The sequence below is a fragment of the Felis catus genome, chromosome B2 (assembly GCF_018350175.1).
Source record: "Felis catus isolate Fca126 chromosome B2, F.catus_Fca126_mat1.0, whole genome shotgun sequence".
In the NCBI taxonomy this organism is placed as follows: Eukaryota; Metazoa; Chordata; class Mammalia; order Carnivora; family Felidae; genus Felis; species Felis catus.
Window position 1 is genome coordinate 141,502,614 of NC_058372.1, and position 21,968 is coordinate 141,524,581.

Here is a 21,968-nt window from a genome sequence, read left to right on the forward strand (position 1 = left end):
CGCCCCCTGCCCCGGGGTGAGGCTCTGTCCTCCCAAGAGCAGGCTGGAGGACGGTTCCCCCTCTCTCTCCAGTCTCTCTCTCTCTCTCTCTCTCTCTCTCTCTCTCTCTCTCTCTCTCTCTCTCACCTTGGGGGCATTTGTCAATATGACTCTACAAATGGCATTTTCAAGTTGCCTTTCTTTGATTGCTAGTGAGGTTGATGCCGTTTTAATTTCTTCTGTGTTAAGGTCCTTCCCTGCCCCTGGGGGTAGGGGGCGGGCGGGGAGCGGGCATCTGCTTTGTTTTGTTTTATGGTTTATGTAATCAATGATGCGTGATCTAAAAATGCCTTTCTCAGTTCATCTGTATCCACAGTATATTAATGGAAGCCCTTGGACTTTGGCCTGTGGTTTCCTCTTCAGTCTTCATTGCCATTGCCATTCTTTCTTCTTTTTGGTGTCATTGTGAGGGTTCTAACAGGAGGGAGATCACACGTGTCTGGTCAGCAGCTGTGCAGACCCCACCAAAAAGACTTTGGACTTTTATTTTTATGTCTCTCACAGAAATATCAAACCACAGCGGCATACAAGTTGGCATAGCCTGATTCTAGAGAGAATGTTCTTTAACTCATTAAAAAACAAAGACTCACTGGTAAATGTTTCTCTCTTACCATTTTATATAAAACATGGAAATGTTTCCTTAGGAAAGAAAAAGGAGGGAAACGAGATGTTTGGTAGCACATAGCACACGATTAAAGAGCTGCAGGGGGTAAATACCCTGATGTAAGAGGACCTTTAGGAAATACCGATGGTTTATTTGTGCTTATTTCACAAACTTCACTTCTGTTTATTTGGAACCTCTTACTAGGTACCAGTTTTCCAGCTCCTTGGCTGAATTTTTAAGGTCTCTTCTGTGGCATATGGTCGTACATAAACATATGTCTTCCCTTTCCATAATTATTCCTTACATCTTCTTTTTACATGTTGAGAAGTCAGATTTGGGGGGGGCCAGTGCTTTTGTAAGATTTTCACATTCTCTTGAACACAGCCAGTTAGATCATGAAGCGCTAACTCAAGCTTTAGTTAGTGCTAGAATCCAGCTAATTAATTTGTAAGTTTTCCCTGCCTCCAGAGTGATCCCCGTATACCACTCGGCTAGTCAGACAAAAATCACCAGAGGAAAGGATGTTCAGGATTTATTCCATTAAGTGATTCTGTTCTGTTCACTATAGGAAGAAGAATATTCCCTTTTATTTGGCAGATGTAATTTCCGAATGTTTTGTGTGCCTGATGCAGCCATGTGTGGTAGTGAGCCGTTGCTATTTAAACAATTACCCCCCAGAATTTAGTAGTTTAGAGCAACAAACATTTATTATCTTGTAGTGTCTGGGTCCGTAATCCAGTACAGTTTAGCTGTGTCCTCTGGCTCAGGGTGTCCCGTGGGGCTGCAGTCATCTCAAGGCTTAACTGGAGGAGGATCTGTGTCTAAGCTCACGCACATGCCCATTGGCCAGAGGCCACCTTCGCGAGCCTTGCCACAAAAGCCTGTCCATAGACAGTGCAGCATGGCCTCCCAGCCAGAGTGTAAGAGAAAGTGAGCAAGAAGGAGGTTACAATCTTTTTTTTAACCTAATCTTGGAAGTGATAACCCATCACTTTTGCCATTTTCTAGAAGTCACCAGGGCCAGCCTCCACTCAAGCTGAGTCTGAATACCAGAAGGCAGGGATCACTGGAGCCATCCAGTATGGCTACCTCCCATACTGTGAAAGGACTTTTTTCCATGGTGTTTCAATTAAAATGATTCAGGGCATCAGAAGGCATGAACATAGCCTCCTCTAGCCCCAATGCCGTTTACTGGCTGTGGGGGGAATAGCATTGACTGCCAGCTAAATCCACAGGGCCGGTTGCTGGTTTCGAGCTGCCACCCATTTCCCCACCACGCTTCTTTCTTTCACGGATGGCTCACTCACCCTGTCTTCCAGTGGCTTCCAATCACTTTTCTTTTTGAGTTCCTCTCTGAGCTTTGAAGCCAAACTTCTTCCCAACTCACTGGCCTCTGAAACAAACACACAACTCTCATGGGCTTTTACTTTAAACTGCAGAGAAGCCACTGGACTCAACTGGAAACAAGGAAAAACAGGGAAGGGTGGAAAAGTACCAGAAATCCACACAAGTGCAAGACTAGCTCTTGTAGGAGGAGGAAAGGAATAATATTTAGGGAGTACTGAATGTATAGCCAGAGGCTTCACTAAAGGTCTTCCAAATATTAACTCATCAGTTCTCAAACCAACTCTACAATGGGCTGTCATTACCCGTAATTGACCATTTTTCCAACTCAAAATACAAGGAAACTAAAACTCAGCAAGAATAAGTAACTTCTTCAAGTTCATAGAGTAAGTGCCACATTTAAGATTTGAAGCCAGTTGGTTTGAGTCCAATGGGTATGGCCTTCCCACACACCACGGAACTTGTTAGGTGGCCGTCGGGACCCACTCCCCGGATTCTGGTGTAGAAGTGAATCATGTTCTTGTCCTGCCAGTCTACTTGGTCTTGTCAGGGGGAAGTTCTCAGACTCCAGACAAGGCTAGGGATAAGATGGTACCCTCCACAGTCTCTTCCAGTACCTTCTTCATACTCTTGCATTTGCCCTGGGCTATTTTTCTTCTTCACAGAGGAGGTATTTTATCATTTAGGAGTCTGGCCCACCCTCAGCCTCATGAATGAGGAAGGACATTCACTACTTGCTCCCACATTGGCACCAGTCTTGAAGTGGCCCCCTTTCCTCCTCCCTACTTCAGAATGGGTGAACCCATCTTCCGCTGGACTAACGCATATGCACAAGGTGTTTGTGGGGAAGGCTGGTTCCACTCTTCAGACCTACAGGCAGAGCTGGTAGCCGAATTATTGAACAACTGCTGGAGCAAGGGCTTGGGGGCCTCGAACCTGGGCAGACATTAGCTTAACTGCCGGGTGATGGAGAGGTCCATGGGGTGTGGGGAGAAGGAATGAGGCAGGGAATGGTGGCTGGGGAACACTGAGGTGCTTGGACACCACGTTTGGTGCCACAGAAATGTGCTTCTGTGTAGCTACCTGGCTATGTATTTCTCTTCCTAAAAGTAGTAGTTCGTAATACTTTGGGGGCACAAACCTCTTAAAGAATCTGTGCATCTTCTCCCAAGAGACTGGGAAACCCATAAACTCCAGATTGAGACACGCCCTAAAGTAGGGCTTGGCCTCTTCTCTCATTGCTGGGAGCCTGCTGGAGCCTCAGCCCAAACCCTCCAGCTGGGTGACCTGAAGGCAGGTTACCACGTCAGGGCTGGCTGCCTCAGAGCCCCGACCCCCTCCCAGATTTGCGGCTCCTCTTGTGTACTGTTTTTGTTTTTGTTTTTTTAAGTTTGTTTGTTTTGAGAGAGAGAGAGAGTACTCATGCAAGTGAGGGAGGGTTAGAGAGAGAGGGAGAGAGAGAATCCCAAGCAGATTCTGCACTGTCAGCTCAGAGCCTGACTTGGGGCTCAATCTCACCACCTGCGAAATCATGACCTGAGCCAAAATCAAGAGATGAGACACTTAGCCAACTGAGCCACCCAGGCGCCCCTCTTATCTACTCATAAGGAGAGGCTGACTTCTCAGCTCATTTGTAGAACAGCAGTGATTGATACCCTTGGTTCAGTTTACCCGTTTTCCTAGGTTCCGACCCACATGTCCTATTTAATAACTCTTCCCTTTGACAAAGCATTTTTGCAAAGCTCGCTGCTATATTTAACCAACATCAAAATCCTGTCCTCTTGCCCAGGGAAAACACATTCCACTGAGGGAAGAAGGGGGGGGGGGTGGCGGGCAGAATCCTAAGAGATGGAAACTACTGCTGGACAAAGTCTTTAAGAACCGTCCAGAATGAGCATGACAGCCACGAACTTTTGCCGCTGAGCATTTAGGCACAAGTAGAGCCTTAAGGGCCAGCTGGGTGGCCCTCCGTGGCTTGACATCACAGAGTCTCACAAGTGCTGAAGACATGAAGTGGTGTTCCTTGGCAGTCACGTGACCACTCTCTCAGGCAGTTGTCTCTGGAAATGGAAAAGATCCTCCATAGTGCTTGATGGTTCTTTTGGACGCCACTCGTTCTACTGACTGTTTAAGCCAGCTGGATGACGCCTGGCACAAGCCCCAGATGAATGACGACTTAGTCCTGTGGGAGGCGCCGTCTGATCTTTTCCCCTGTCCCTTGTATCGTTCTCCAGCTTCCCTGCTTGATTCTCCAGCTTTGCCATCTGCTTGGCAAAACTCAGGGAATGCGCGGCAGCCATTTGATTTATTGTGCTTTTCACGACAGTAACATCTTCCAAACATTCCACCCGGATAGCCAGGCATGACTTCCTTTGCCTAAACCCCTGTTGTTGGGCTCTCATTAAATATGCTTTTCTCAGATGTCACTCCATCATATCCCAGAAGGTTATTTTCATGATTTTCCCTAGAACTAATGAACACTATTTGCCTTTTGACCTCCTCCTTTGGGAAATTAATAGTCATGTTTGCCACTGGGCAGTGCTCAGGAACTTGTTTATTTAAAAATGAGCTGAAAAGATCCTTATCTCAGAAGTGTGTGGCTTAAAAGAAAACTCAAGTAAAGAGACAGTCTAAAAGTTTAGCCGCAGAAGAATAGGCATGGAAAAGTGCAAGTAGATGAGTGGGCTGGCCAAGGCATTAATTGGTCAGCATGGTATTTTTCAGTTTTTTTCCAATGAGTTCAAAGAGTTTTCCTAGAAAGTATATCACTGTACCCAGTAGTATCTAGTAAAAATAGCCAGGCTTCTAGATGGTACCTGGCACCTTCCACCTGTCCTCATGTGAGGTTCTTTGTCTCTCCTGCTTGACAGGAATGTAAATCAGAGTAGTATTTTCAGTTACTGTGGCTTCTCTTGAAGTGGGGGCTTTGGACTTTCTGCACCCCACCCTCTTCTCATGAGAAGTGAGTTATTCCTTGAGCATAGCCTGGGAATTTGAGGAAGCATCTCTTTTTTCATAAATGAGAGTTTTGCTTTAGCATTGTACTCATCAGGACCCCCAGAAGCAAGACTAACCAGTGCCATGTTTGTTTGACACAACTACCTTTGGAAATAACAGGAGTGGTCTTCACCGTTCAGTGTCAAAGCTTGTTTAACAGGGATTCTGGGGATACAAGCACTGCTCTGTGTAGAAACTATGGAGCTGGTTATTTCTCAAATGGAATAGAGAAGCAGAACCTGAGAGCAGTCTTCTTGACCTTGGAGCACGAAGGCGGTCTCCCTCGTTAGTCCTTACTGAAACTCAGAGTGTGTCCTAAGCGGTTAAGGATCTGTGTGTCCCTGGAGGCACAGAAACCAAAACGTGGCCTGCACCCCTTCCCTACGTCCCACGCATCAGAGGCTCTGGCCCTCCGCCTGTCACAGCTGCCCCATGCCTTTCCTTGGACGGAGCTGCTATCTTCCCAGTGCTTCACCCCACAGGTCGGGGCTCCAGCCCACGCTCACAGCAGTCAGGATCCTGTGCCTAGCTGTCTTTTGGCACATGTATGAATCATTTCCTTTCCTGCCCATCTGCTGGTGATCCATCACTGAGAGGTGCTGTCTCTCATGACTCCTGGGCGTGTCTTCTCCCCAAACTGGGCAAGGCACCTCCAGGCGAGATCAAGTTTCAGGTTTTCTAGGCATTGTTGATTATATATGAGGGTAATTGGATCATTATAAAAAGGTGAAAACAGGTACAACTGTTACTACACTTGATCTTAGCCAGAAGGCTGAGAAGCGATCAACTGTTACTATATTTACTGAGAAAATGTAGAGGGCCCAGATCAGAACTCATGGTTGCCAGGGGCTTGGAGGGGGGATGGGAGAAATAGGCGAAAGGGGTTAAGAGGTACAGTCTTCCAGTTGTAAAATAAATAAGACATGGACATGTAATGTACAGAATATGGAATATAGTCGATAATATGTCAACAACTTTGGTGACTCATGGTAACTAGACTTTTTGTGGAGATCATTTTGTACTATATACAAATATCAAATTTCTATGTTTTATACCTGAAATGAATACAATATTGTAGGTCGATAATTCTTTGATTAAAAAAAATAAATGCAGACCTTATTGTGATACAATTGAGAGAATGTGCCATGAGCACGTGGGCTTTGAAGACAGCCACATCTGATTTGAATTCTCATTCTGGATCCATCATAGCTGGATGTCTTCAAATTAGTGAACTTTGTATTACTTAGTTTCCTCATCTGTCAAATGGTCTCGGTAATAATGCCAAGGTCATAGACTTTTTTGTAGAGAGTTCACGAACTATAATACGTGAAACTGCTTGAAGTGTAGATTTTTGATCAACAGCTGGGAATTTCTTTCCTCTCCCTGCAGTCTCCCTGTCTAGTTGCCTGTTACTTAAAAAAAAATTTTTTTTAATGTTTATTTTATTTTTGAGAGAGAGAATGAGCAAGCTAGCATGAGCAGGGGAGGGGCAGAGAGAGAGGGAGACACAGGATCAGAAGCAGGCTCCAGGCTCTGAGCTGTCAGCACAGAGCCCAATGCAGGGCTTGAACTCATGAACCACAAGATTATGACCTGAGCCAAAGTTGGACACTCAACTGAGTGAGCCACCTAGGCACCCCGCTGCCTGTTACTTTAAAAACTGTCTGGGGCGCCTGGGTGGTGCAGTCGGTTGGGCGTCCGACTTCAGCCAGGTCACGATCTTGCGGTCCGTGAGTTCGAGCCCCGCATCAGGCTCTGGGCTGATGGCTCGGAGCCTGGAGCCTGTTTCCGATTCTGTGTCTCCCTCTCTCTCTGCCCCTCCCCCGTTCATGCTCTGTCTTTCTCTGTCCCAAAAATAAATAAAAAACGTTGAAAAAAAAAATTAAAAAAAAAAAAAAAAACTGTGTGACCACCTCTATGTACCTTCCAAGGGCGGTCTTTCCCTCTGTATCTGTCTGATTTGACCTTGCTGTCTAATGGGCTGGATAATTACATGGTAGGAGTCCTCCCCACCATCAGGGAAGAAAAATGCTGCCTCCTTCTCCTCCTCCTCCTCCTCCTCCTCCTCCTCCTCCTCCTCCTCCTCCTCCTTCTTCTTCTTCTTCTTCTTCTTCTTCTTCTTCTTCTTCTTCTTCTTCTTCTTTATTTATTATTTTTTTTGTTAATGCAAAAGCTCTATGAAAGCAGAATAGCCAATAGCATGGTCAGTGTTTAGGGGGACAAAAGGAATCATCTGTTAATGAACAGTAAGTGATGCCCCTTTAGACAAGGGAAAAATTAATTAGCAGCCCCCAACAACAACCCAGTGTCCAAAAACTCATGGTAAATTTCATTTTGTTCATTTTTAATTTCATTTTGTTTTTATTTCCACCAAATATGCGCTTCTGTAGCTGTCCTTACCCGATGGCCCCCAACTGGGTGTCAGAGGGTCCATGTGCCTGTTAATTTGCTCACCTCATTTTGTTTTTATTCCTTTCCTTTTGGGAAATAGAATTTTTCCCCCCTTACGTGCATGTGTAGCTTTCTTCTTCTCTACTCAAAGACACCATACTTCCACTTTGTGTAAGTTATCATGTACTGTTTTTTCAAACATTGGTGTCTCTGCCATTGCAAACGCCATTGTCCTGTGAGTTTGTGAGTGACGTGGCTTAGCCATCCAAACTCACATGTGGCTCTGTCCAAACGATTGGTTACTATCATCTACGTCTAACACATTTACGATGATGGATATATGAAAAACCAAATCCTCAACTCCTCTTCAATCTTAGAGAAATATTATAAAGGAAATTTACCTGGTAATTCTTCCTCTGCAAAAGGAAGTGGGTGGCCCTCCTTCTCCCCCAGGACTAGGGGAAAAGCAACCACGATGTCTGGGTGAGGAGAGAGCTTTATTTAGCAGGGTAGGAGAGAGCTGTCAGCAGAAGTAGGGAATACACACTGGGATGAATGTCTGCTCATATTCATGCCTGGTTTCTTGAACTTTTCAACTGCATGATGGTCTTTGCAGCTCACCACCCACAGTGTGGACCCACATCTCTCAGGTTGCTCCAAGGATTCTATTTAATGCAATCCAGTAAATATTTACAGAGTGCCCGCCCTGCAGCAGGGAGTGTCTGGGGTGCTGGGGATACAGCAGTGATTCAACTACCTGCAAAGACCCCTTCCTGCTGGACTTGCCCTTGCAGTGGAGTCCAGTCTAGGTAGGGTCTGAGAATGCCCCACCTTATCACTTGGCAGTCAACCATGCAAGGCCTGGACACAGTAAGTACAGTGAAGGGTTTTGTGGCCCTGTGTTCTTGCAGATGCCATTCCTCTTTGCTGGTCTAACTTTTGCTTAGCCATCAATATCCTTTCCAGAAAGCCTTCTTTGATCCCATCCAGGCTAACAAAGCTAGTCCCCTTCAGCGTTCCCTCAGTACACTCTGTACCCCTGTCACCAAACTTGCTATTGTGTTTATAGTTAACTGCTCTGGGAGTCTGTCTCTCCTATTAGAATGTGAGCCCCTTGAGGGGCACCTGGGTGGCTCAGTCGGTTAGGCCTCCGACTTCACCTTAGGTCATGATCTCGTGGTTTGTGAGTTCGAGCCCCTCGTTGGGCTCTGTGCTGACAGTTCAGAGCCTGGAGCCTGCTTCCGATTGTGTGTCTCCCTCTCTCTCTGCCCCTCTCTCTCTCTCTCTCTCAAAAAAGGAATAAACAATAAAAAAAAAAAGAATGTGGGCTCCTTGAGAACAAGGATCTTGTCTTGATCTTCTTGTATCCCTGGCATTGGGCCTGGTGTGTTGGCATGTAGTACGTGCTCAATAAAAGTGAGAGCGATTGGATGAAGGAAGGAATGATGATCGGTGACATCAGACATCCACAGAATCCACGGTACCTGCTCTGCATCTGTAAAACTTTCCAAAACTCACACAAAGGCCAAACGTTTCTGAGGCACTCTTCTTCATGACACCCAAGACCACTTTTGCATAGCGCCAGCTTCTGGACACTGAAAGGGAAGGACGTTGCCCAGTGTGATGGGTTGGGGCGGGGAGTACACTCTGCAAGAGAGACCTCAGTCATTATGTGTAAAACTATGTTCGCTGCTTGGACAAACCTAGGAGAGCAGACAGAGGTCCTGGGGGTGGGGTCGCTGAAAGCCAAAGCTCTCAGCTTTGGAAACTGGGAACAACAGCTAGCAGGAGGGGGGAGAGAACAGACCATGTAAACAACAATCAGTGGTACCAGCAGCACCCCACCCACCCAGGGCCACATCCCAGCAGAGAGCCTGATGTCGCCAGTGCCTTGGGACAGAGGAGAAGGCTCACTGATGCTCAGTGTGCAGTGTAAAACAAGGCAGAGAATTTTCATCCCAAACAGGTTTTCCTGAACATATCATGATTAAACTAATTTGCATTTAGTTGAAAATGTCTCTGCATTGAATAGTCCATTCGGCTCATCACGGAGCTGTCCAGCACCCGGGTTCAACGCCATGAACATGGCCAGGGTTGGAGAAGTTTAATTGGTGCAGCTTTTCATCCTGAAGGTCTCCTTCCCCATCCTGCCATCCTTGGACCCAACCCCAACCCAAGGAAAGGAAAAGAGACCATACAATGAGTCTGAGACCCCAGATCTCCAGAGGGCTTGCCAGGATATGAGGATGCCCATGTCATGGCACGTGTGGCCGTGCACCTCGGGCGTCCTTCTCAGCTGTCTCCTTGGGGTTGGCTTTGCTTTTAATTGTGACATAGGAGCACCAGGGTGTTAATATCTAACTGTCCAGTTTAAGATGGAAACCCACAAGGGTGGCTAAAGGAGAACTTTCTCCAGTCACATGCCTGTGAGAAAATGTGCAGACCAGAGATGGAAGGTAACTTGAGTTTTGTATCTTTAAATATATGATACTCTGCACCTCGCCACCTGCCGATCTAATTACAGACACCTGCAGAAATCCAGGGCTTAGCCCTTTGTGGTTTTGATCTAACCCGGAATATGCATTATTGTGAAGCATCTTCTTTATTGATACTTGATGTTTTTTGAAAGCAGAGACAGATTTTAATATTTGGCAATCCCTCCCCCCCCTTTTTTTGGTTCAATGAGAATGTATGCATTTATTTTTAATCATATATTTTCTGCTGCAAAAATAAGCCATGTTTAATTAAGAAAACTTAGAAACTACCAAAAAGGACATATGCTCTGCAAAATCACCCTCATATCTTTCACCATGGGTAATGAGGTAATGTTTTAGGGCACAGACTTTCCTTTGTGAATATACATATGCGTTTGAAACAAAAATGGGATCATCTCGTGTCTACTTTGCATCCCGTGTGTTCTAGATGCCTATTCAGGTCATTCGACCAATATTTATTCAAGGCCTACTATGTGCTGAGCTCAGTTGTAGGCACGGTGGGTTACGTCTGGGAACCAAGCAGGCAAAAATTCCTCGTGACTTTGAGTTTTTCTCTGGTGGGAGAGTCAGACAGTGAAGAAGGTGAGCGTGGACAGTTCCTGGGCCAAGCAGGGTTAAGTGATAGGAGGGAAGATAAAGCCGGGAAAGGGCCAGGAGTGCGGGCGTGTTGGCGGTAGGAGGGCTGGGAGTTTACCCAGTGCGGTCAGATGTGGTCAGAGAAGGTTCTGCTGAGAAAGTGATATTTGAGCAAAGACTTGGAGGAGTGGAGGAGCTCTGTGGCTCCCCACAGGATGGCTTCTAGGCGGAGGGCACCGCAAAAGCCCAGGCAAGCAGGACTGGCAGCCTGCGAGGCCCATAAAGGGACGTGAGGAGGGAGCAGAGTGTGGAAGAGGCGGGTAGAAGATGAGGTCAAAGGTAATGAGCCAGGTGCTGTAGTTGCCAGAGGGGCAACGGGACCGGACAGCTTTCACCGCGTCGCTCTTGCTGATGGGATAGACGGTGGGGGATGGGCATGGAAGCCAGGGGAGGGGAGGATGTCTGGAAAGTGTTGCTTTGGTGGGAGGGCGTCAGGGACGAGACTGAGCCACAAACCTCAGACCCCTCTGAGTAAAAAAGCAATTCAGAAAAGTGTGAAGACGTGCTAGGATTCCTTCACCAGTTCATTTCATTCACTTTAAAAAAAATATTATCACAATATCACAATAGTGATACATGATTTTAAAACTGCTGTCCAGGGGAGCCTGGGTGGCTCAGTCAGTAAAGCGTCCGACTTCGGCTCAGGTCATGATCTTGCGGTTCGTGGGTTTGAGCCCCACATCGGGCTCTGTGCTGACAGCTCAGAGCCTGGAGCCTATTGTCTTCTCTCTCTGCCCCTCCCCTGCTCGCACTCTGTCTGTTTCTCTCTCTCAAAAATAAATAAACATTAAAAAGCCCTGCTATCTAAATAAGTCTAAAATAGCCATATACAATATACCACGTACAATACAGGCTCCAAGTGATTAGAGAGTACTGTCTTATTTGGTACATTTTTCCCTCAATGAGTCATGTCAAAATGTTGGCACCTTAGGTTTGATAAAATACAGAATTATGAATAGAGCTTTAGTCCTGCTGAGACTTCTGTACAGAGTTGCCGAAATAGTTGGAGCAGACACCCCTTCATGTGTGACACAGTTGTGTTTGTAGTTAACTGCTTTGGGGTCTGTCTCTCCTATTAGAATGTGAGCCCCTTGAGGGGCACCTGGGTGGCTCAGTCGGTTAGGCCTCCGGCTTCAGCTCAGGTCATGATCTCGTGGCTTGTGAATTCGAGCCCCTTGTTGGGCTCTGTGCTGACAGTTCAGAGCCTGGAGCCTGCTTCCGATTGTGTGTCTCCCTCTCTCTCTGCCCCTCCCCCACTCATGCTCTGTGTCTCTCTCTCTCTCTCAAAAAAGGAATAAACAACAACAACAAAAAAATGTGAGCCCTTTGAGAACAAGGATCTTGTCTTGATCTTCTTGTATCCCTGGCATTGGGCCTGGTGTGTTGGCATGTAGTACATGCTCAATAAAAGTGAGAGCAATTGGATGAAGGAAGGAATGATGATCGGTGACATCAGACATCCACAGAATCCACGGTACCTGCTCTGCATCTGTAAAACTTTCCAAAACTCACACAAAGGCCAAACGTTTCTGAGGCACTCTTCTTCATGACACCCAAGACCACTTTTGCATAGCCCCAGCTTCTGGACACTGAAAGGGAAGGATGTTGATGTTGCCCAGTGTGATGGGTTGGGGCGGGGAGCACACTCTGCAAGAGAGCACACTTAGCATTCTGTTTAGGACTGGGGCAAATGCGGTCTCTCCTCCCGCCACTCTTTTGAAGCCCCCACCCCCAATCTCAGCAAGTCCCAGGGTGTGGGGCTTTCTGCAGGGACCTCTCTGGCCCTGCCATTTCTTATGGGTCCAGGATGCACTGAAAGCAATGTGATAGCCCTACCATGACCAAATAGCTCAACGGCCATACTCCATCTGACAGTGACACAATCATCAGAGTTAGGACTCTGAGGGAAAATCTGGGATGTATGGTCACCATGCCTAAGTAATCACATGAGGTCATTAAAGAGCCAGTCTTGAGGCAGAGAAATACTGGCTTTCCTCCCTGAGATTCACACACTAGCCTGAAGACTTTGGCTTCCTGAAATCTTAAATCAAACTCAAAAATCACTCGGCAAAATCTCTGAAATGCCAGGATCCCCCTAACCAGCTCTCGCACTTTCTCAACAATGGATGGGTATGTTGGGCTGTTTACAGGCTGTGAATTGAAACCTGCATTCTCAACTCCAGAGTCCCAGGTTCTGTGGTATCATTGGACCTATCTGGGTGGTCTGGGAGGCCCCGGGTTTAGGATAATGATACTGATTTTTGTTACATAGCAGCTGTGCAGGCTTCAGGCAAGATCGTGCTGTTTGGGGGCAAGCCTGCAGTGACCACATGCAGCTGGGAGGCCTGCGGGGAGAAACCAGATTCCTGAGCAACTGTCCCCTCCTGAGTCCATGAGCTTTGCCTGCCTTCTGAACAGTTTACAAATGTCTCTGTGGAGTTCTGCCCTCACCCAGCCTTCCTCTCTGGGTTTGAGCGTTTCCTCCTAGTTTTCTTTTGATATATTTCCCCCTCTTTCCCTGGATTCATTTATTTAAGTTCCTTCCTTCCAGGGGTGCCTGGGTGGCTCAGTCGGTTAAGCAGCCTACTCTTGATCTCAGCTCAGGTTATGATCTTGAGATTTGTGAGTTCAGGCCCCGCGCTGGGCTTTGTGCTGACAGTGTAGAGCCTGCTTGGGATTCTCTCTCTCTCTCTCTCTCTCTCTGCCCCTCCCCTGCTCATGCTCGCTCTCCCTTTCACTCTCTCTTTCAAGGTAAATAAATAAACTACAAGTTTAAAAAAAATTCCTTCCTTCTGATCATATTTGTAGGTTCATCATTATGAACAATTAGTAAGAAGGGGGCTTTTCAGACACTGGAGGTGTCTTACAGGGAAATGGTACTCTTAGGAGCTTTATGAAATCATCATTGTTTTTCCCCATTCTAGAGCTGTGAGTGGACATTATTTCTGAATCCACTTTTTCTGTACTTGTCTCTAGGTGATGTGCTTATCTTTGGCCTATAGTGGTACATTTATTTCTAAGTGTGTGATTAAGGGACAAATCATACAATTAATGGTGTTTATGTCCCTCCCTATAAATGAAAACTACATTTATTTTATAATAACTCATATGAAAAGGAGAAAGATCATTTCTATTATAACCCTTATAACCTCTACTCCTCACAAGGCTACTCTGTTATTATTTCAGACATGTGAGTCATTGGCTTAGATTATTTCATTTTATGATTATTTGCCCTATTACCGAAAGGCATTGCAACCAAGATTCTGGAATTTAAAATAACGGGTTAACTTTGTGATTTCTGAAACAGAAACGTCTTTTGTTAGAGTACAGCATCACGGAAGTGAAGCCGCCTCCCCCTCCTGTATAAACTTCAAGTGCATGCCTGGTTTCTGTGTGTAAAGAATAGTGAATCTGGTGTTTATACTTACATGTGTACTGGACAGAACACGAATATCAGATGTAGGCCATGTGGTCAGGGGTCATGAGCTGCAATTAACAGGACTTTTTTCTGTATGTGTATCCATTTGCAGGCAAAAAAAATAAAAGATGACACAAATTGTTTTGAGATGGGAAAAGATTCTCTACTTTTTGTTCCAAAGGCCACTTGGTTTTAATGTCTCTGCTACATCTTGTTAATGTTTTGTTTTGTTTTGTTTTTCATTTTAAGTAAAGCTAATCTTCCCTCAAAGAATGTATTGTGGAAAAACAGAGAGACCTGGCTACCCAATAATGAAATCCAGATTTCCTATCTGAAATGTTTCAGAAATTAATTTAGACCAAGGAGTCTTGTCCAAGGAATCAGTTTTATGTCAAATTCTAACCTATGAACCAGTCTCTAAATATGAATGCTCAATTAATGACAGTGTTGATTCTGGGATGTCAGTGTCTGTTTAATGGTTAAAAAAAATCATAATTAATGACAAAACACATGGATTACGTACGTAGTCTCGGATAACCCAGCATCCAGGCAGCAGTCCCACCCTTTGCGAATAAACGTCAAAACAGAATCAGTTATTTTCACAAAGATTTGGGAAGATGGCTAGTAGAAGTGAAAATATTCCTCCTCATCTTTTTGGCAATGCTGCATTTTCTAATTTTTACCCGGAAGGCGGCGACAGTCCCTGCTGGGTATTCAGTCATCACACCCAGAGCCTAACAGCCCCCACTGACTTGCACGGTGGGGAGGGGGGCACCGTAATGGCTTTTTATCATGTTAGCATTTCCTTTGTCTGGTGCTAAATTAGCTCATTTCTTTCATGTTATGAAAATGCATGCTCTCAGATTATTTCTTTTTCTCTCCTGCCACTTTCCCATTGAGCTTTATGAAGAGTAAGATGCTCATAGCCTGTTTTCCACAGGCCCTGGGTAGTATGTAGGTCACAAGTCTTCAGATGGAACGAGGACTCCATTTGGTGTTTATATCTTTGACAGCTGCATCATCATCTTGTATCAAATCCAGGCCCTCGGGGGAAGGAGTCTTCCTCCCCACAGATGGTGCTCAGAATTGGAGATCCCAGCCACAGTTGCTCAGAAATGTGAAGGAGCCATTTTCAAGTTGTCTGAGCTCGGGCTAAGAATCTTCTTCTTGCTGGGATGTGGCTGGGGTTTCCCATTAGTCTTGCCTCCTTCCAGAGGTCTAGAGATCACTGTCCTGGGCAGGATCTTTACCAGAAAACAGGTGTTTTCTGCTTTCTCCGAGCAGCGGTTTGAAGGTGCCTGGGTAGCACTGATCTCATCATTTGCTTAGGGCTGTGAATTCTGCTGCTTTGTAGAAAGAGCATTGTCCAAGATTTCAAAGACAAACTAGACATTGTTCTTTCTCACACAGAGGCTGGTTGGAATGGGGGACTGTCACAAGCACCCAGTATTGTACAAAGTCTTACCAACATAAGGCGCTTTCTCTGCTAGGACTTCAGGGCATGGAGGGGTTAGGGGCTCTAGTTAATGCTCACAGGATGCGTGCGTATTGCACACTCAATTCAGTGAACTAGAGAGAATCTACTCCCTCTCTTGGCCAGAGAAGCCTCCTGGACAGGGCATATCCTTAGCACCCATTTGAAGGAAGTTTCCTGCAACTCCCTTAATCTTGTGCGCAGCAGGCTTAGAAGATAGAAAAATGAGTTCTAGACACAAAATGCATTGTTGATGTTGAGAGTGTGCCTGATTTGACTTTCTTCCTCTTTTCCCTGTTACTATAAAATTCGGTTGAATGGGGATCATTCATTCAGTCACTTAGCAAGTATTTTCCAGGCACCTGCCCTATGTGAAGCATTGTGCTGGGGGTTGTGAAGGACACAGCCGTGAGCAGGGCCAAGTCTTGCCCTCCAGGACCTCCAGTCCAATCAGGTGCATGGGGCATGTCCACCAACACAAGTACCACAGAGAGGAGCAAACAAAATATTACAGAGGCGCAGAGAAAGAAGCCGTCACTTCTGCTTGGCGTTGAGCCAAGAAAAAATTTTCACAAAGTCTTTATAGGAACTTGAACATTGGGTGTCGGGGCATTCCAGCCACAAGGGCTGGGTGAGCAGATGCCTGTGTGGGAAGGCCGAGGGGTCGTGGACGCCTGAGAAAGAACATGAACTTAACTTAGAGGGAAAAGGGGAGTCACTGCAGGCTTTGGGGCAGAGATGCATGGTCTAGAGCTGACAGGTGGTTAGGGCAGGTTGAAGTGGGGGCCTGACAGGCAGAGGGCTGAGACGGTGTGCCAACTGTCCCCCAGGCTGGAGAACCCGAGGAGGACAGTGCGTGGGACTTACTCCTTGAGGTGCCTGCGAGGATGGAGAGGGGCGAAGTGAGGCTGTAGGGTGTGCTTTGGGCAGGACGAAGGCTGCCTTCTCTCTAATTAATAAGAGGGAGGGATGTTGCGGTGCCCCTGGGGCAGTGCACTGAGGTTCCTGCGGGGGGCTTCTGAGAAACTCACAGACTCAAGAGAGAGCTGGGTTAAACATCTGGGGGGCCCACAAGTGCAAAGCCACCTTGCAACAGGGCTTGCTTTTCAAACCAGCACTTCCCGATCTCCCTTCCTGCTCCTTGTCCTTTCTTCTCTAGCCACCAGTGTCTAGAAAGGGCACTTGGCCAAGTTAGAGGTCTCCACCATGAACTGGGATTGCCACATTTTTAATTACTTAAATGAGACCGCTTGCCACTTGCAGTGACCAAAGGACTTCTTGTCACCTTCATCTCATGACCAGAAAAGTCAGGGACCAGCCTGAGTTTTTACCCAGGGGCAGGAGCAGGTTTCAAAGGAAGACCAAAAAAATTGTATTTCAGATTCACATGTGATCCCTCACAGTCAGAAGCCCTGGTGGGTGGTAGCCATTCACTTGTCAACTAGACTCTCCCCATTCCTCCTTTCCTGGGTAGGTCATAATTAATCTGCACCCCAAGTGCAAATAACTCAAACCACAATGTACTATCTCTGGGAAGAGAATGTGCCAGGGGACAGAATACTCAAGTTAAAGACAATGATCTCTCATTTCGAATGTCACATATTAGCAACCTAGGGCGGTGGACATCCTTGGTGGGAGATGGGGGAATGCAGGTAGAGGCTATGGGAGACTCCGGAGCTGTCAGCCTGGAGAAGTGGGTGGCCCTTAAAGATAACAGCCCCACATGCAGTGGACTTGGGACAACAAGAAGCCATATAGGACGTGGCTTACTCATTAGCTACATCTTGCTCTATGGAGGCAACCTCTGGGACTTTGAGCAGGCATCCTTTGAGGTCAACCAAGTAACATTTCAGACGTAAAAGGGAAAGACAGATAATGCTATAACCCAAGATCTGCTAAACCACCTCCACAGGGGGTTTCTGACAGCACTGAAGTATCCTTCATCCTTGGAGAAGCCAAATGGAACTAAATAAATCACAGCCTGCAATACTCATGATGGATCACATCCTACTGACCAGTGGCCCCATCATATTGTCCTGCTGTGCCCTGGGTGCTGCTGCATAACAACTCTTCCAACTGTTTCTTATTCAAACTCATTAATAACAAGAAGGGAGGAATGTTGACCTGTTTTATTCTCTGCCATTATTCAAATAGGCATCCTCCTGTTGAATTTGGAATTTAAATTATGGAAAATCATATTCTACACAATTAATCATTTTCCTAACCATTTTGTAAAAAGAATATATACAGGGTGCCTAGGTGGCTCAGTTGGTTAAGCATCTGACTCTTGATTTCGGCTCAGGTCATGATCTCAGAGTTTGTAGATTTGAGCCCCACATCACGCTCTGCACTGTTGAAGCCTGCTTGGGATTTTCTCTCCCTCTCACTCTGCCCCTTCCTGGCTCACTCTCTCTTTCTGTCTCTCAAAAATAAATAAATATTAAAAAAATTAATACGCATGCGTGCGCACTCACACATATACACACACACACATAGTCCACCTAGAGTAGATTCTTTTATACTAAAAAATACTTTAGGGCTACAGATTCAGAGGGGCACATGCACCCCAATGTTTACAGCAGCAGCATCAACAATAGCCAAATTATAGAAAGAGCCCAAGTGTTGGGATGAATGGACAAAGAAGAAGTGGGATGTACGTATGGAATATTACTCAGCCATTAAAAAGAATGAAATCTTGCCATTTGCAATGATGTGGATGGAGCTAGACTGTATTATGCTAAGTGAAATAAGTCAATCAGAGAAAGACAAATATCATATGATTTCACTCATATGTGGAATTTAAGAAACAAAACAGATGAATATAGGGGAAGGAGGGGAAAAAAGAGAGAGGGAAGCAAACCGTAAGAGACTCTTAACTATAGAGAATAAACTGAGGGTTGCTGGAGGTGAGGTGGGAGGGGAGATCAGCTAGATGGGTGATGGGCATTACGGAGGGCACTTGTTATAATGAGCACTGGGTGTCATATGTAAGTGATGAATCACTAAATTCTACTCCTGAGACCAATATGATTATATATGTTAACTAACTAGAATTTAAATAAAAACTTGAAAGGAAAAAAATATTTTAGGGCCAATATATATACATTGAAATCCATTAATACCAGGGTCAGTTTTATGCCTTTGATATGGACTGTGTTTATTTCTGATTGTGGTACACCAGCACATTTCCAAGGCTTCATACAGTGGTAAGGTTGTTTTTTATATGACAATAAGTATAACCAAGGTAATGTCATACTTTATGCCACAAATACCTTTTAATGACCCTCTAGAGCTTGAGTTCCTTGCTCTTAACTCCAGGATGATATCACAGTCAGAGATTTAATCAATAGACTTGCAGCAATCGATTTTTATTACCAGCTCTTCATAAAAGTTCCATGTCACTGTCCAAACATGGACTTACAGTCTAAATAACGTAATAGACACGCCCTGAGGAGCACCTATCCCCAAAGCCCACCGCACCACACCACGTCATAGAGCTAGGATTCAGCCCCATATGAACATTTGGATTCCAAGTTTGATTCAGTAGTAAATGTGCTTTTGATTGTCACTTTATACTGGATCTTAGTGGGGCCATCTTTTAAAATCTTCTCTCTAACTGTCTAATTCCTATTGCAAGAAAATGTTCCCTTTACAAATCCAGGAGTAGATACTAAGGGCTATTTACCAGATTATGGTGTCCTCAGTCTCTTAAATGTTTGGTTATTTAACTTGAAGCTTTTCACATTTTTTAAGAAAAATCGGAAGCCCATTAAAGGGTATTCATTATGTTCATATTTGCCAGAAAACACTTGAGGAAAGCAATGATTTTTTTTTAATGTAGAGCAAAATCAGTTGAATTTAAAAAGTCCTTTCCATAATTGAACTGAGTGCTTTCACAAAGTGCTTATCTTTAGGTTAGAGAGTCTTGTGTTCCTTTTATCCACATTCTTTGTATCTTAGGGCTCTCTTTGCCAAATATACTGTTCTACAAGAATCTCTGAGGATGTTCAAAAAGGTTATAAGTGTCTGGAAGTTTGGGCAGGATCACACTGATGCAGGAATGACAGTGAACAATTTTTTTATGGTTTCCTGTGAGTCCCATGAAGAGAAGTCACAACTGACAATCCAGCGAGTGAAATGTGACACGAGAGACCGGTGATGGTTGTTTCATTCTGTTTCTGCAGGGCAGTTGGTATGGGAAAGATGAACGAGATGTTAGAAATGTCATAAATTGTTGTGTCTCTAAATCAGGTGTTTCTCTTGGAGACCCCAGTCTGCCTGCCTGCAGGCCATGCCTCCCAGTCGTTTTGGGGGTCACTCATCCACCTTCTTAGAGTTGTTGGAAAGTCATCTTTACCGTGACCTGGTCTTCAGGTCTCTGTCTCATTCACCATGCCTCTTCAAGACCAGATGTTCTAACATGCCTGATGCTGGCCTCGGCAAAGGGGATCATGCCCCGTGGTCCTTGAGGCCTGGACTCTTGCTGGGATCCCCTTGCCATCCCATCAGAGATCTCACTACCTCCTCTGCAAGCACGGCACAGGAATGGGGTGCTGGTCCCTAACATTCCCGGGACTGAGCCCCCTGTCCACCTCCTTGTCTGGAACAAAGCTTTCATCTCTACTCTCTCTGTTTGTTTCAGCTTGAATATCTGCAAGCGTATCCCCTGGTGGGTGGCCCATCCAGAAGGTGATTTCCATTCCAGATCCTACAATCTTGTGATTCCCTGTTGTGTTCCTTGATGGTGCCCATGAGGTTATTGAACGTGGTGACAACAGACTGACCACGGTCATTGCAGATCCGATCCTCACTCAGCTCCAGGCATGGCGTTGGTTCCCACTCTGCCATTCGCCACCTCTGTGGAGTCAAGGGACAGTGATAATGGGCCAGGGTGCAGTGCTTAAAGCTGTTCTGGTGCCTGGATCCCCAGAGCCCAGCTGGTGTAGACTAGAGTCTCCCTGACTCCTCACAGTCCTTGCTGAATGTCTGCTCCTAGGACTGAAAGACAGCGAAGGGGTTTTGTAGAATTGAGTTGGGCCATGCTCTTCAATTGGTAGCTCAAATGCCTTCTGGATATGAGTCTGTTCAAGTTTTATATTTCTTCCTGTTTGAGTTTTGGAAGTGTGTGGGTGCTTAGGAATTTGTCCATTTCTTCCAGGTTGTCCAGTTTGTTGGCATATAATTTTTTCATAGTATTCCCTGATAATTGCTTGTGTTTCTGAGGAATTGGTTGTAATAATTCCATTTTCAGGAAGAAATAGAAAACTTGAACAGACCCATAACCAATGAAGAAATTGAATCAGTTATCAAAAATCTCCCAACAATAAGAGTCCAGGACCAGATGGCTTCCCAGGGGAATTCTACCAGACATTTAAAGCAGAGATAGTACCTATCCTTCTCAAGCTTCCAAAAAATAGAAAGGGAAAGCAAACTTCCAGACTTATTCTATGAATCCATCATTACTTTGATTCCTAAACCAGACAGAGACCCAGCAAAAAAAGAGAACTACAGGCCAATATCCCTGATGAATATGGACGCAGAAATTCTCAATAAGGTACTAACACATCGAATTCAACAGCATATAAAAAGAATTATTCACCATGATCAAGTGGGATTCATTCCTGGGCTGCAGGGCTGGTTCAACATTCACAAATCAATCAATGTGATACATCACATTAATAAAAGAAAAGATAAGAACCATATGATCCTGTCAATTGATGCAGAAAAAGCATTTGACAAAATTCAGCATCCTTTCTTAATAAAAACCCTCAAGAAAGTTGGGATAGAAGGAAAATACTTCAACATCATAGAAGCCACTTATGAAAAGCCCACAGCTAATATCATCCTCAATGGGGAAAAACTGAGAGCTTTCTCCCTGAGATCAGGAACACGACAGGGATGTCCACTCTCACCGCTGTTGTTTAACATAGTGTTGGAAGTTCTAGCATCAGAATCAGACAAAAGGAAATCAAAAGGATCAAAATTGGCAAAGATAAAGTCAAGCTTTCACTTTTTGCAGATGACATGATATTATACATGGAAAACCTGATAGACTCCACCAAAAGTCTGCTAGAACTGATACATGAATTCAGCAAAGTCTCAGGATACAAAATCAGTGTACAGAGATCAGTTACATTCTTATACACTAATAATGAAGCAACAGAAAGACAAATAAAGAAACTGATCCCATTCACAACTGCACCAAGAAACATAAAATACCTAGGAATAAACCTAACCAAAGATGTAAAAGATCTGTATGCTGAAAACTATAGAAAGCTTATGAAGGAAATTGAAGAAGATACAAAGAAATGGAAAAACATCCCATGCTCATAGATTGGAAGAATAAATATTGTTAAAATGTCAATACTACCCAAAGCAATCTACATATTCAATGCAATCCCAATCAAAATTGCACCAGTATTCTTCTCGAAGCTAGAACAAGCAATCCTAAAATTTGTATGGAACCACAAAAGACCCCGAATAGCCAAAGTAATTTTGAAGAAGACCAAAGCAGGAGGCATCACAATCCCAGACTCTAGCCTCTACTACAAAGCTGTCATCATCAAGACA

General features: G+C 45.0%; 1 protein-coding gene and 1 pseudogene across 5 annotated transcripts in view; one reads left to right on the forward strand and one right to left on the reverse strand.

Moving 5' to 3' along the window:
- ZDHHC14 (zinc finger DHHC-type palmitoyltransferase 14) overlaps positions 1-21,968 on the forward strand; it is a 358,275-nt gene that overhangs the window by 146,598 nt on the left and 189,709 nt on the right. The gene's annotated exons all lie outside the window — the stretch shown is intronic.
- Positions 5,684-5,768, reverse strand: LOC111560728 (annotated as a pseudogene).